Source organism: Neolamprologus multifasciatus, chromosome 11 (assembly GCF_963576455.1).
Source record: "Neolamprologus multifasciatus chromosome 11, fNeoMul1.2, whole genome shotgun sequence".
Lineage (NCBI taxonomy): Eukaryota > Metazoa > Chordata > Actinopteri > Cichliformes > Cichlidae > Neolamprologus > Neolamprologus multifasciatus.
The window spans coordinates 4,556,473-4,568,882 of NC_140449.1; the positions used below are offsets into that span (position 1 = coordinate 4,556,473).

Genomic DNA, 12,410 nt, shown 5'->3' on the forward strand with positions numbered 1-12,410 from the left:
ATATCAGTAGGTGGGAGGTGAAGTGTCTTGCCCAAGGATACAACGACCGGGACTGTTCGAACCGGGGCTCGAAGCGGCAACCTTCCGATCATAAGACAAACTGCCAACTCTTGAGCCACGATCGCCCTTTGATTTGAATATATATGAGTGCTTTTGTATAAATACACAAACACTACACATATGCTTTCAATTGTGTAATTTAAGTGATCTAGGTAGCTCTGTTTTTGGAAGTTCAGTTAACGCTAGAAATGTGCTTTGGAATTTGTACGTGCTTTTTGGAGTTTCTATGTGCTTTGTCTTTAGGGACCACCTCATATATTCATATAAATAAAACCACTTTGTTTTTACATTAGTAATTCCTTTTGTGAATAATTTTGTATTATTGTTAATAATAAATAAATCAACAAAACAACCTGAAGAGCCAGTTGGGGGCTGAAAGAGCTGGCTCTTTTTAGTGAGCCGAGCCGAAAGAGCCGGAAATCTCGTCACTAGAATGTAATTAGGAAGGTGGTGGCCCAGATCGGGTGTGCCAGAGGTAATCCACACATGGGCCAGCACAGGACCACCAGCCTTTCTGCAACTGGCCTTGTGCTCGCCCATGTGTGGGCCGCTGCTGGTAAAACCAGATCTGGTCCACCAAAGGGCCGTCATTCTTTGTGGTATGTGGGCCATGTGTAAGCACATTGTGTGGGCCAGATGTGGGCCATACCAATTTTGCTATGTGGGAATGGGGTGAAATGGAACTATAAGATCATTAAGATCTTTATCCTGTCTTCCCTTCCTGTGCTGAATTGTAGCGTAAGCGAATCACTCAGGACTCACTCACCCCTTCCTTCCTGTGCTGAACCATAGCGCGAACGAATCACTCAGGACTCACTCAGGACTCACTCACCCCCTCCCTTCCTGTGCTGAATCATAGCGCAAACAAATCCCTCACGCGCTCACCCCCTCCCTCCTGGTTCACAGCTTCTTCTTCTTCTTGTTTGGCAACCAATGTTAAGGCACATTACCGCCCCCTGGCTCACAGCTCAGTGGACATTTAGATGAGAAAATATATATTTGACACATTTAGGGAAAATCCTAATAAAATAAAAATAAACAAAATAAATGTTCCCTTTAGAAATGTTTTTTGCTCTTTTTTTTCTCTATAAAATAGTTGTTTTCTTTTAGAATTCATCTTAGCAGTAGGATATACATAAAATAGTTGTTTTCTTTTAGAATCACTCATCTTAGCAGTAGGATATACATGAAAAGAGAAGAAAATTAAGTTTGAGTGAAAATGTACATTTTTTGCATTCTCTGGTCAACTGACTCAGTGACGCAAATGACTCAAAAAACCCGATTCACTTTGGTGAGTGACTTATTAAAACTCGATTCAGTAAAACGAATCAAAATTACCATCACTAGTAAGAATTATTTTGAATTATCGTAGCTATTTAAATTGGGAAAATGACAAAGAGCACTGTAAGCCTTTGCCAGCAGGTCAGACATATCAGTCAGACAGACAGATTTTCTTGTAAAAGGTGCAACATATGAAAAACATATTTTTCTTTTCTTTTTTTAGACTGAGTATTCCTGATCTCTCAGAGAGAGGCTGTGAAGCTCTGTCCTTGGTTCTCAGCTGCCAGTCCTCAAGTCTGAGAGAACTAGACCTGAGTTTCAATGACCTGCAAGCTTCAGGAGTGAAGCTTCTCTCTGCTGCAGTGGAGAGTCCATGGTGTACACTGGAAATGCTTAGGTAAGTTTAAGTAATATTCAATACTCTTTAAGAATAAACACAGTCAATTAAAATTCTAAGAAAATCAAGGTAATCTTTTTTGATTTATTGTTGTATTTGAATATTTTTCATTGTTAGTGTGACAAATTTACAGCATGTTGCAACATCTCTTGTCTATATGACAAAAAAGACTCTTAAATATCTTCTTTTTCACACACTGCATCTCTGTAACCTCTCAGAGAGAAGCGATGAAGCTCTGTCCTCAATTCTCAGCTCCCAATCTTCCAGTCTGAGAGATCTGGACCTGAGTAACAACAACTTGCATGATTCAGCAGTAAATCTACTGACTGCTGGATTTAGGGCTCCACACTGTAAAGTGAATACTTTGAGGTCAGATCAAAGGATATTGTGTTATTTATCAGTAGGCAGATTTAACCAATAAGAATATACTATGCTACTAACAGATACCTTAGATGGGCAGCAATGAAATAACACCCAAAGCAGGAGAAGATTTTCTGGTGCCCCCCCCCCCCTCCAAACACACACACACACACACACACACACACACACACCCTTTCTTACTTTTGTTTTTATTCGTTTATTAGGGTCCATGTGAATACTGGTAGCCTGAGGCTACCCGGACACCACGGACATTGCACTGTTGGTCCAACTCATCCAGGATGACACATCAATATGTGGCATTGGCAGAAGGTTTACTGTGTCTCCCAGCACATTCTCAAGAGCATGTAGGAGATTCTGGGAGACAGGCAGTTACACTAGGGGAGTTGGACAGGGCTGTAGATCATCCTTAAGCAATCAGCGGGACTAACAAAGTCAGAAAGGAGGGGAAAAATATAACTGGTTTCCACCCATAAAACCATCCCTGTTTTGAGCGTTATCTTATTGTTGCCCCTCCAAGGCACCTGCTAATTTTATTTGGACAAAACCAGCTTAAACTGATCTTCTCTTTTCTACAAACAAGAATGAGCACTACCAGAGCTATAAAATAACTTCCAGCAGACTACTGGTGTTAATGAGTCTGAGCAAACAATCATAAAAAAGACTTCATCATGGTGGTATGAGGGCCTGATATCCTTTAGTGGGCCCTCCCCTCACTGCCTGGCATGTGAAATCCAATTTGCATTTGCCATAAACTACCAGAATTGAGCCACCACTGTACTGAATACCATCTTGATAAGTGTATATTTTTCTTTTTTTCAGCAGTGTATTTTAGCTAATAAACCTCATTTTTTTCTTGTATCTTAGTAAGGTATGAATGATTCCTGAAAAGACAGAATTAAGTATTGTTACATGTAATAACTTTTCAGTGCACCCTCAGTTCACTTCAGCAACAATGTTTGTTTAATGTTTATCTTTCATTTTCAGACTTAGTCACTGCAAGTTCTCAGAGAGAGGCTATGACGCTCTGTTCTCAGTTCTCAGCTCCCACTCCTGTAGTCTGAGACAGCTGGACCTGAGTAACTGTGATCTGGAGGTTTCAGTGAAGTTTCTGTCTGCTGGAGTCAAGAGTCTACACTGTAAAATGGAAACTCTCAGGTCAGGCTTTACGTTTGTCCACTGATGATCATTTCAAACCCGATCCTAATCACTGTATAAACAGTAACTTAATAGAAACATCTTGATCATCATCCACTGAAAATGGTGACTATGTGGACCAAGCGTGGTCCACATAGTCGCCCCCGGAGATGAATCATTCCCCTCATCACCAGACTCTGCTTCCTCCATGGAAGATGTCCCTTCAGGTCTCATTAGTATAGGTACTTTTTGTTTTCTTCCATGTATTTATTGAGTTTTAGACTTTACACGGACACCATCATTAAACAAAACAAAACCAACATAACAGAACAAAGCAGACAAAGCAAACAACCCGGCTCAAGAATACAGATAAATGAATAGAAAATCCAGACACTTTGATTATGAGATACAATTAACGATACACATATGTAAAATAGCAGTGACGTGCTTGTATTATACCAGGGCCCGTAAGAAAATAGCAGAAATATCCAAACCGGCATAAATGGTCCCCATATTTTATGAAACTTTTTGTCCCTACTATGTAACTTGCATTTTAGCAAATTAGTGACACATATTCCAGTACTGTCTGGTGCAATTTAGTCTTAGATGGGGCTGTGTTCTTGATCTAGTTCAAAAGGACACCTTTCCTTGCAAAGAACATTAACAGTACATAGAGCTGCTTTCCAAACTACCACCCGATTTTGTCATTTTCCACTCCAAGTAGCATGCGCAATGGATTCCATTCAGTGTCAGTGGTGAAGATCTTATCCAGTTCACACTTTATGACAGGGGTGGCCAACTCCAGGCCTCGAGAGCCAGTGTCCTTTAGGTTTTAGGTGTGTCCTTAATCCAACACAGCTGATTGAAATAGCTAAATGATCTCCTCAACATGTCTTGAAGTTCTCCAGAGGCCTGGTAATGAACTAATCATTTGATTCAGGTGTGTTGACCCAGGGTGAGATCAAAAACCTGCAGGATGCCAGCTCTCGAGGCCTGGAGTTGGCCACCCCTGCTTTATGACAAACCAAAATTGTTGCATTTTCTGGCAGGACCATAGACAGTGCATGAGGTTGCCCATTTCTATTTTACATTGAGGGCACAGTTTACTTTATTACAGATGCTAAGAGATTTAGCATTCTCTCAGACTTCATTCCATGCCTCGTCACTAATCTCTATATGTAATTCCTTTTCTCAAGTCCTCTTTAAATAAGTTGTGTCCTTGAGCCCAAATTCTTTTAACAGGCCACAACAAATTTTCATAGACGTTCTAAGATTTGGCTGAAATATCTGCTTTTCATAGTTAAAGACCGTTTGTTTATTAAGTATTTTTGTAGCTCTTTGGTTATGGTCCCTTACTTGTAAATATCTAAAGAAGTCGCGCCTATCAATGTTTTATTTATTAATTAGCTGGTCAAAAGATATAAGGTTGGACCCGTCAATTAAGTCAGAAAAAGCAGAAATACCATTCGCAGCCCAGTTCCGAAAGCCAGGGTCAGTGGTCCCAGTCAAAAAGAGAGGATAATCAGATGAGGGAGTAAAAAGAGATGTTAAGTGAGACCTTCCTTCTAGTTTTTGAATCATTCGCCAAACTCTGAAAGTAGATAATGTGAGTGGGTTGTTACAGAACATCTTTAAGGTCTTAACTTTTCCCACAAAAAGCAAATTTTTCAAACGGAATTTGGACATAGAGCTCTCAATATCCAACCAGACAGGAGCGTGCTGTTGTACCCAATCGGCAGCTATACACATATGGGCTCAGCTGATACCTCCTTATATCTGCCATTACCTGCCCAAAAACAGAAGTGACATCATTTTCCAAATGTATTGGTTTTCTTTTACCTTCGAGGCCTTATAAGCCTATACTGGTGTTTTTAAAAGTTATGTTTGACTTTATGAATTTCTGTATTGTTTCTGGGATGCTTAGAACTCAAATTGCACTGCTGGAAATAATTTATTTTAATGCACATGCTGTTTTTTGCAAATTTGCAATTATTATTTTTTATTCAAAAATAAAACTGTGAAGACACTCAAAATAAATTTTCTGTGGTGGGAAACTATTTTGTGCAACATTTTTGTATTTACAGTTTTGAGGGATAAGCCTCTTAAATTTCTCTAACTAGAAATATATATTAAAAATACAAAAATGATTTTCAATTTTTTGTAGTTTATTGCACTTTTTTGCAATTTATGTAATTACCATTCACTTAATGGATACATATTATTAAAATGTGGGCTATAATGGTTGTATTGATGAATAGCAACTTGAAATGCTCCCAAAAATGGCACTACAGCATGTAAAAGTATAATATAAGCTCTGGCGGACTTGGTTCTATGGTAGGTCTTAAAAGGTTAATAGTTTCAACCAGAGAGGGGATTGACATTTCTGGCCGAGTCAACACAACAGGTAAATCATCAGGATTCAGAGTAATCTTATGCTATCGTTGTCCTATGGACAGACCATTTGTGTCTGCCTGAGCTTGTACTGCCTCTGCCAGTGGCTCTATGGCTAATGCAAAGAGGGACAGCCTTGTCTGGTTCCCTTCAGTATCTGGAGTACCGCACCCCATTTGTGAAAACTGCGGAGCAGGGATTGTTATAAAGTAACTTAATCCAGTTTTGATGTACTGATGTATAGCAACTGGAAATGCTCCCAAAAAAAGCACTGCAGCACGTAAAAATAGAAAGATAAGCTCTGGCGGTCTTGGTTCTAAGGTAGGTCTTGAAGGGGTTAAAGGAGTCATTGTAATTGTTCAACAGGGGGCCAGCTAAAATTTCTCCAAATTCTTCATAAAACTTGGCACATTGTCAGTCCGGTCCCGCTATGTTGCCAACCTTCAGCTATTTAATGGCATCTAATACCTCCTGTTTTGATATGGGAGAGTCCAGTTTGAGATTCTGGTCTTCAGACAACTTGGCAAGGTTAAGAGGGGCGAAAAATACATCCAATAGGTCTGCTGTATTTGTCTGAATCTGTGATGCATAAAGGTTGTCATAGAACTTTCTAAATATAATATTAATACTGCTGTTGTCAAAAAACTGTTTTCCATTTACATCTTTAATTGAAGTGATGTTCTGAAAGTCTAATTTCTTCTTAGTCAGGTATTCTAAGTATTTCCCAGGTTTGTCACGATGTTCATAGACCCTTTGCCTAGCAAATCTAATTTTAGTTATTGTATCTTTTGTCAGTAGACAGTCTAATGCTGAACGTAGAGCATAAATTTCTTACCCTTAGAACGCTTTTTTAAGATTATCTCCTTCTGTGTGTTTTAGCTTGGATTCCAAAACCTTCCTCTGCTTGCTTGTCTACGCTTTTTATCTTTAGTATATGAAACCAGCTTTCTTTGTGTTAGCTGGTTTTGTCAAACCAGCTAACACAAAGAATGCCTGGCTATGCTGGACTTGGTGTGGAAGCAGCTCCCAGTGTGAGTTCAGGAGATTGACACCCTGTCTACTTAGAAGATCATCCTCTAACTTTCCTTTTTGATAAAGCTTAAAGTTCGAGCTGGATCAGGTGACCCCGAACCATCCCTTAGTTACGCTGCTATAGGCTCAGGCTGTTGGTGGACTTCCCATGATCCTCTGCTTTCTTCTCCACTCCCCTATTTTCACTCCTGATGTCACTACTGCATGTCCTTAACTTTTGTCTTTTTCCCCTTAGTTTGTGTTTTCTTTTTGTCTCTCTGAACTCATCTCTTCTCTTTCCCCTCACCCTGCAACCAGTCATGGTAGATGCTCCTCCTGGACCCTGTTTTCACTGGGATGATCTTTGTGTCAAAGGGAGTTCTTCTTCCCACCATCACCAAGTGCTGCTCACAGTGGATTGTCTGATGTTTGGGGCTTTCTCTCTAATAATGGAGGCTGTTACCTTACACTGTTAAACATCTTGAGATGACTGTTGTTGTCTGTTGGGAATTGTCATTTTTAAATAAAGTTACATTGAATGGATGTAACTGGATGGATGTTATTGTGACAAAGAGAAAATGATTGTTGACAGATGGATTGTTGTTTTGTGTGTCTGCAGTCTGTCAGGCTGTCTGATCACAGAGGAAGGCTGTATTTCTCTGGCCTCAGCTCTGAGCCCCAACCCCTCCCATCTGAGAGAGCTCGACCTGAGCTACAATCATCCAGGACACTCAGCTGCTGTCGTCTGGACTGAAGGATCCAGGCTGGAGACTGGACACTCTCAGGTATGGAGATAATGTCTGATAGAGGAGGAAGAGCTGGAATCATTTCCTGTGTCCTTCACTCACTTCCTGTTTGTTTCCTGCAGATGATACATAAACAATCACACATGCAGGAATATTTTCAGGGACAGACACAGTAGTCTAACTGGATAGTACATGGACATTTATGTAGGGGTTCTCCAAGGAGTCTAGTTGCAGGAACATTAACCCTTTCATGCATGAATTATGATAAACTCAATCAGGATTTTTTTTTCTTAAGTATTTTTATTCATCTTAAGGCATGCAAGGCATTCTCCTTCTCCGAGCTACTCCCTCCAGACTGTGTTTTTTTTAGTCTAAAAAGGGCGGTCAATGATTTTGTCCTTTTCAAGGTTTTGAAGGCCAGCTAAAACTTTCTTTTTGTAGCTGCTTGTGGCGTCTCACTTTAAGGCTTCGCACGTATTGTTGTCGCACGTATTGTTGAGGAGAGTAGTGATCTTTCTCTGGTAATCTGTTGTGTTTAGAACCACTGTGCACCTTCTTTTGTCAGCTGGTAATACGGTGATATTGTGGTCTTCGCTCAGGAAAGCGACAGCCTTCTTTTCTTGTATTGTGAGGTTAGACGGGGGGACTTTGGCACTGAAGAGGGTGACTGTAACTTTCATCCTGATTTGCTCTACTTCTGTTTGTGATAATTAATTAATCCATATGCCGGTTTCTGTTGCTGTGATGAGGTCCACTATGGGCAACTGTTGAGGAGAAATGGCAAAATTGAAATAGAATTGAAATTGACATCTTGGACTCTCCACCATTTGACCCTAGAACTGAAGAAGCTTCTCGGATGAGAGGTGAAACATCTTCAAGCAACTTAAAGAAGTCCAGACACTTTTCTTTCCAAGCTCCATAGACTACGATGACCTGGATGACTGAGAACCTTCACAAACATATGTGTCTTTTTTGTTCACCCAGGGCGAATGGTAGAGGTAGAGGTCATTAAACATAAATTTAGAGTGTGGCAACTGCCCTCCCTTACCTAGCCCAGTTTTGAAGTTCTGATCTTTTAGGATCTCTTTTAAACTACGACTGTGCTCTTATTACTGGTGATTTTAATATTCATATCTGCTCCAAAAATGATCTGTTAGCCAAGGATTTTCTCGCTCTTATGGATTCTTTTAGCGCGTCTCAGTGGGCAAATGTACCTACCCATTATAAAGACCATACTCTTGACTTCTTTATTTCATGTGGCCTGGAATTTTGTATTAAGAATATTGACAATACTGGGATTTCTGACAATTTTCCATGTGATGCAAATTAAATCAGCATTCTGATGGCCCCCGACACCTGGCGCGTATAATCAACCCAGAAACTGTGGCTAAATTCTCTGCAGCCTTTATTTACTCTGCATTATCTGTTACTGATTGTTCTATATCTCTTACGGCTGATGATTACACTAATTCTTTGATATCCACATGCTCTCATATTCTTGATGCTGTTGCCCCTGTTAAAGGGAAACGTCCCAGAACTCACTCCCAAATTTGGTCAAATGACACTAAATGTGTCTTACGTCAGGCTTGCCGCCAAGCTGAGAGGAGATGGAAGAAAGATAGGCTCCAGTTTTCCCTTGACATGCTACGTATGAGCCCCTTGGAATTTCAAAATGCTGCTAAAATGGCTAAAGCGGCTTTTCTATTGGATATTATTGTTGCCACTCACATCCCCGGAATGTTATTTAAAATATTTAATTCATTGGTCAATCCCTGTCCCGAAGTCCCGTGGGCGTCCTCTCCAGCCCTCTGTATAGAATTTTTAAATTACTTCACAGACAAGAAAGCCATACACTACTTAGTGAGGAGCCCTGCCCCTATCTTAGGCTATGTCCACACTAATGCGGTTTCAAATGAAAGTGCATCGTTTTCTCTCCGTTTTGGCCTCCCGCCCACACTGAGACGGCGTTTTGCCCAAGGAGAAACGCAGCGTTTTGAAAACGCTCTCGAAAATGAATACATTTGAAGACGCATTTGCGTCACAGTGTGGACAGTGAAAACGGAGATTTTCTTAAACAATGACAATGAATATGAATATGAATATGATACAATCATGCGACCAATTAAACAAAGATAGCGAAGGGCATTATACAGCAGTTGTTTTGTTTGCTCTCAATTCTGACAGCCCTATTAAAGATTAATATCAGTTTGTACATGCTCTGGAAAGATTTTCTTCAAATTATTTAATTCTCACTTGCTTTGGCAACTTTGTACTTTTGTGTTACTTGCAGCAACAACTCCACCTCATTGTTAGTCCATGAAAAAAACTCAGGGTGTTTCCTCGACCTTTCCCCGACATTTCAATGAGCCGCAAAGTAAATAAACGGCAGACAGAAATGAGGCAGGTCAAATCTTCTTGGATTTCACACATGTACTGGAACGTAATTTTTTTGGCCATTTCAATGTGGATGCACAACTCTGTGAAAACGACTGAAAACGCTGGTGGGGACGCGGAGCATCCATCCATCCATCCATCTTCATCCGCTTTATCCGGGGCCGGGTCGCGGGGGCAGCAGCCTAAGCAAAGAGGCCCAGACCTCCCTCTCCCCAGCCACCTCCTCCAGCTCATCCGGGGGAACACCAAGGCGTTCCCAGGCCAGCCGAGAGATATAATCTCTCCAGCGTGTCCTGGGTCTGCCCCGGGGCCTCCTCCCGGTGGGACATGCCTGGAACACCTCACCCAGGAGGCGCCCAGGGGGCATCCTTACCAGATGCCCAAACCACCTCAGCTGGCTCCTTTCGATGTGGAGAAGCAGCGGCTCTACTCTGAGCCCCTCCCGGATGGCCGAACTTCTCACCCTATCTCTAAGGGAGATGCCAGCCACCCTTCGGAGGAAGCTCATTTCCGCCGCTTGTATCCGCGATCTCGTCCTTTCGGTCACTACCCACAGCTCGTGGCCATAGGTGAGGGTAGGGACGTAGATCGACCGATAAATTGAGAGCTTCGCTTTTACACTCAGCTCCCTCTTCACCACGACGGACCGGTGCAGCGTCTGCATTACTGCAGCTGCAGCCCCAATCTGTCTGTCGACCTCCGGCTCCCTTCTCCCATCACTCGCGAACAAGACCCCGAGATACTTGAACTCCTCCACTTGGGGCAGGACCTCATCCCCGACCCGGAGTGGGCACTCCACCCTTTTCCGGCTGAGAACCATGGCCTCAGATTTGGAGGTGCTGATCCTCATTCCCGCTGCTTCACACTCGGCTGCGAACCGCTCCAGTGCGAGCTGGAGGCCCTCACCCGATGAAGCCAACAGAACCACATCATCCGCAAAAATCAGAGATGAGATCCTGAGGCCACCAAAGCGAAAGCCCTCCGCCACTTGGCTGCGCCTAGAAATCCTGTCCATAAAAATTATGAACAGAACCGGTGACAAAGGGCAGCCCTGGCGGAGCCCATCACCCACCGGGAACGAGTCCAACTTATTGCCGGCAATGCGAACCAAGCTCTTGCAACGGTTGTATAGGGATCGAATGGCCCGTAGCAATGGGCCAGACACCCCATACTCCCGCAACACCTCCCACAGGACACCCCGAGGGACACGGTCGAATGCCTTCTCCAAGTCCACAAAACACATGTAGACTGGTTGGGCAAACTCCCATGCACCCTCAAGTATCCTCGAGAGGATGAAGAGCTGGTCCAGTGTTCCGCGACCAGGACGAAAACCGCATTGTTCCTCCTGCATCAGAGGTTCGACTAGCGGACGAACTCTCCTTTCCAGCACCCTGGCATAGACTTTCCCGGGGAGGCTGAGGAGTGTGATCCCCCTGTAGTTGGAACACACCCTCCGGTCCCCCTTCTTAAAGATGGGGACCACCACCCCGGTCTGCCAATCCACGGGTACTGCCCCTGATCTCCACGCAACATTGCAGAGGCGTGTCAGCCAGGACAGCCCTACAACGTCCAGAGCCTTCAGGAACTCGGGGCGGACCTCATCAACACCAGGGGCTCTGCCACCAAGGAGTTGTTTAACTGCCTCAGTGACCTCGCCCCCAGAAATTGGCGGGTCATTCCCCTCATCCCCAGACTCTGCTTCCTCCTTGGAAGACGCGTCAGTGGGATTAAGGAGGTCCTCGAAGTATTCCTTCCACCGCCTGACAATTTTCTCAGTCGACGTCAGCAGCGCTCCGCCAGCACTATACACAGTGCAGGTAGAGCACCGCTTTCCCCTCCTGAGACGCCTGACGGTTTGCCAGAACCTCTTCGAGGCAGTCCGAAAGTCTTTTTCCATGGCCTCTCCGAACTCCTCCCACACCCGAGTTTTTGCTTCAGCCACTGCCCGAGCCGCATTCCGCTTGGCCTGTCGATACCTGTCGGCTGCCTCCGGAGTCCCACAGGCTAACCAAGCCCGATAGGACTCCTTCTTCAGCCTGGTGGCTCCCTTCACCTCTGGTGTCCACCATTTGGTTCGGGGATTACCACCACGGCAGGCACCAACCACCTTGCGGCCGCAGCTCAATGCAGCAGCTTCGGCAATGGAGGCGCTGAACATGGTCCATTCGGACTCAATGTCCCCCGCCTCCCTCGGAATGCTGTTGAAGCTCTGCCGGAGGTGTGCGTTGAAGATCTCGCGGACTGGGGCCTCTGCTAGTCGTTCCCAGCACACCCTCACTACGCATTTAGGTGCACCAGGTCTGTCCAGCGTCCTCCCCCGCCACCTGATCCAACTCACCACCAGGTGGTGATCAGTACAGCTCAGCCCCTCTCTTTACCCGAGTGTCCAGAACATATGGTCGCAGGTCTGGTGATACGATTACAAAATCGATCATCGACCTACGGCCTAGAGCGTCCTGGTGCCACGTGCACTTATGGACACTCTTATGTTCGAACAAGGTGTTCGTTATGGCCAAACTGTGATTAGCACAGAAGTCCAATAACAAAGCACCGCTCGGGTTCAGATCAGGGAGGCCGTTCCTCCCAATCACGCCCCTCCAGGTCTCGCTGTCGTT

General features: G+C 43.9%; 1 pseudogene across 1 annotated transcript in view; it reads left to right on the plus strand.

Annotated features, from left to right (window-relative positions):
• LOC146507637 (NLR family CARD domain-containing protein 3-like) overlaps positions 1 to 12,410 on the plus strand; it is a 32,644-nt pseudogene that overhangs the window by 11,447 nt on the left and 8,787 nt on the right. Inside the window, exons 4-7 of the transcript XR_014876936.1 lie at positions 1,565 to 1,738; positions 1,934 to 2,107; positions 3,104 to 3,274; positions 7,275 to 7,440. The product of XR_014876936.1 is annotated as an NLR family CARD domain-containing protein 3-like (transcript). The remainder of the gene's footprint in view (positions 1 to 1,564; positions 1,739 to 1,933; positions 2,108 to 3,103; positions 3,275 to 7,274; positions 7,441 to 12,410) is intronic.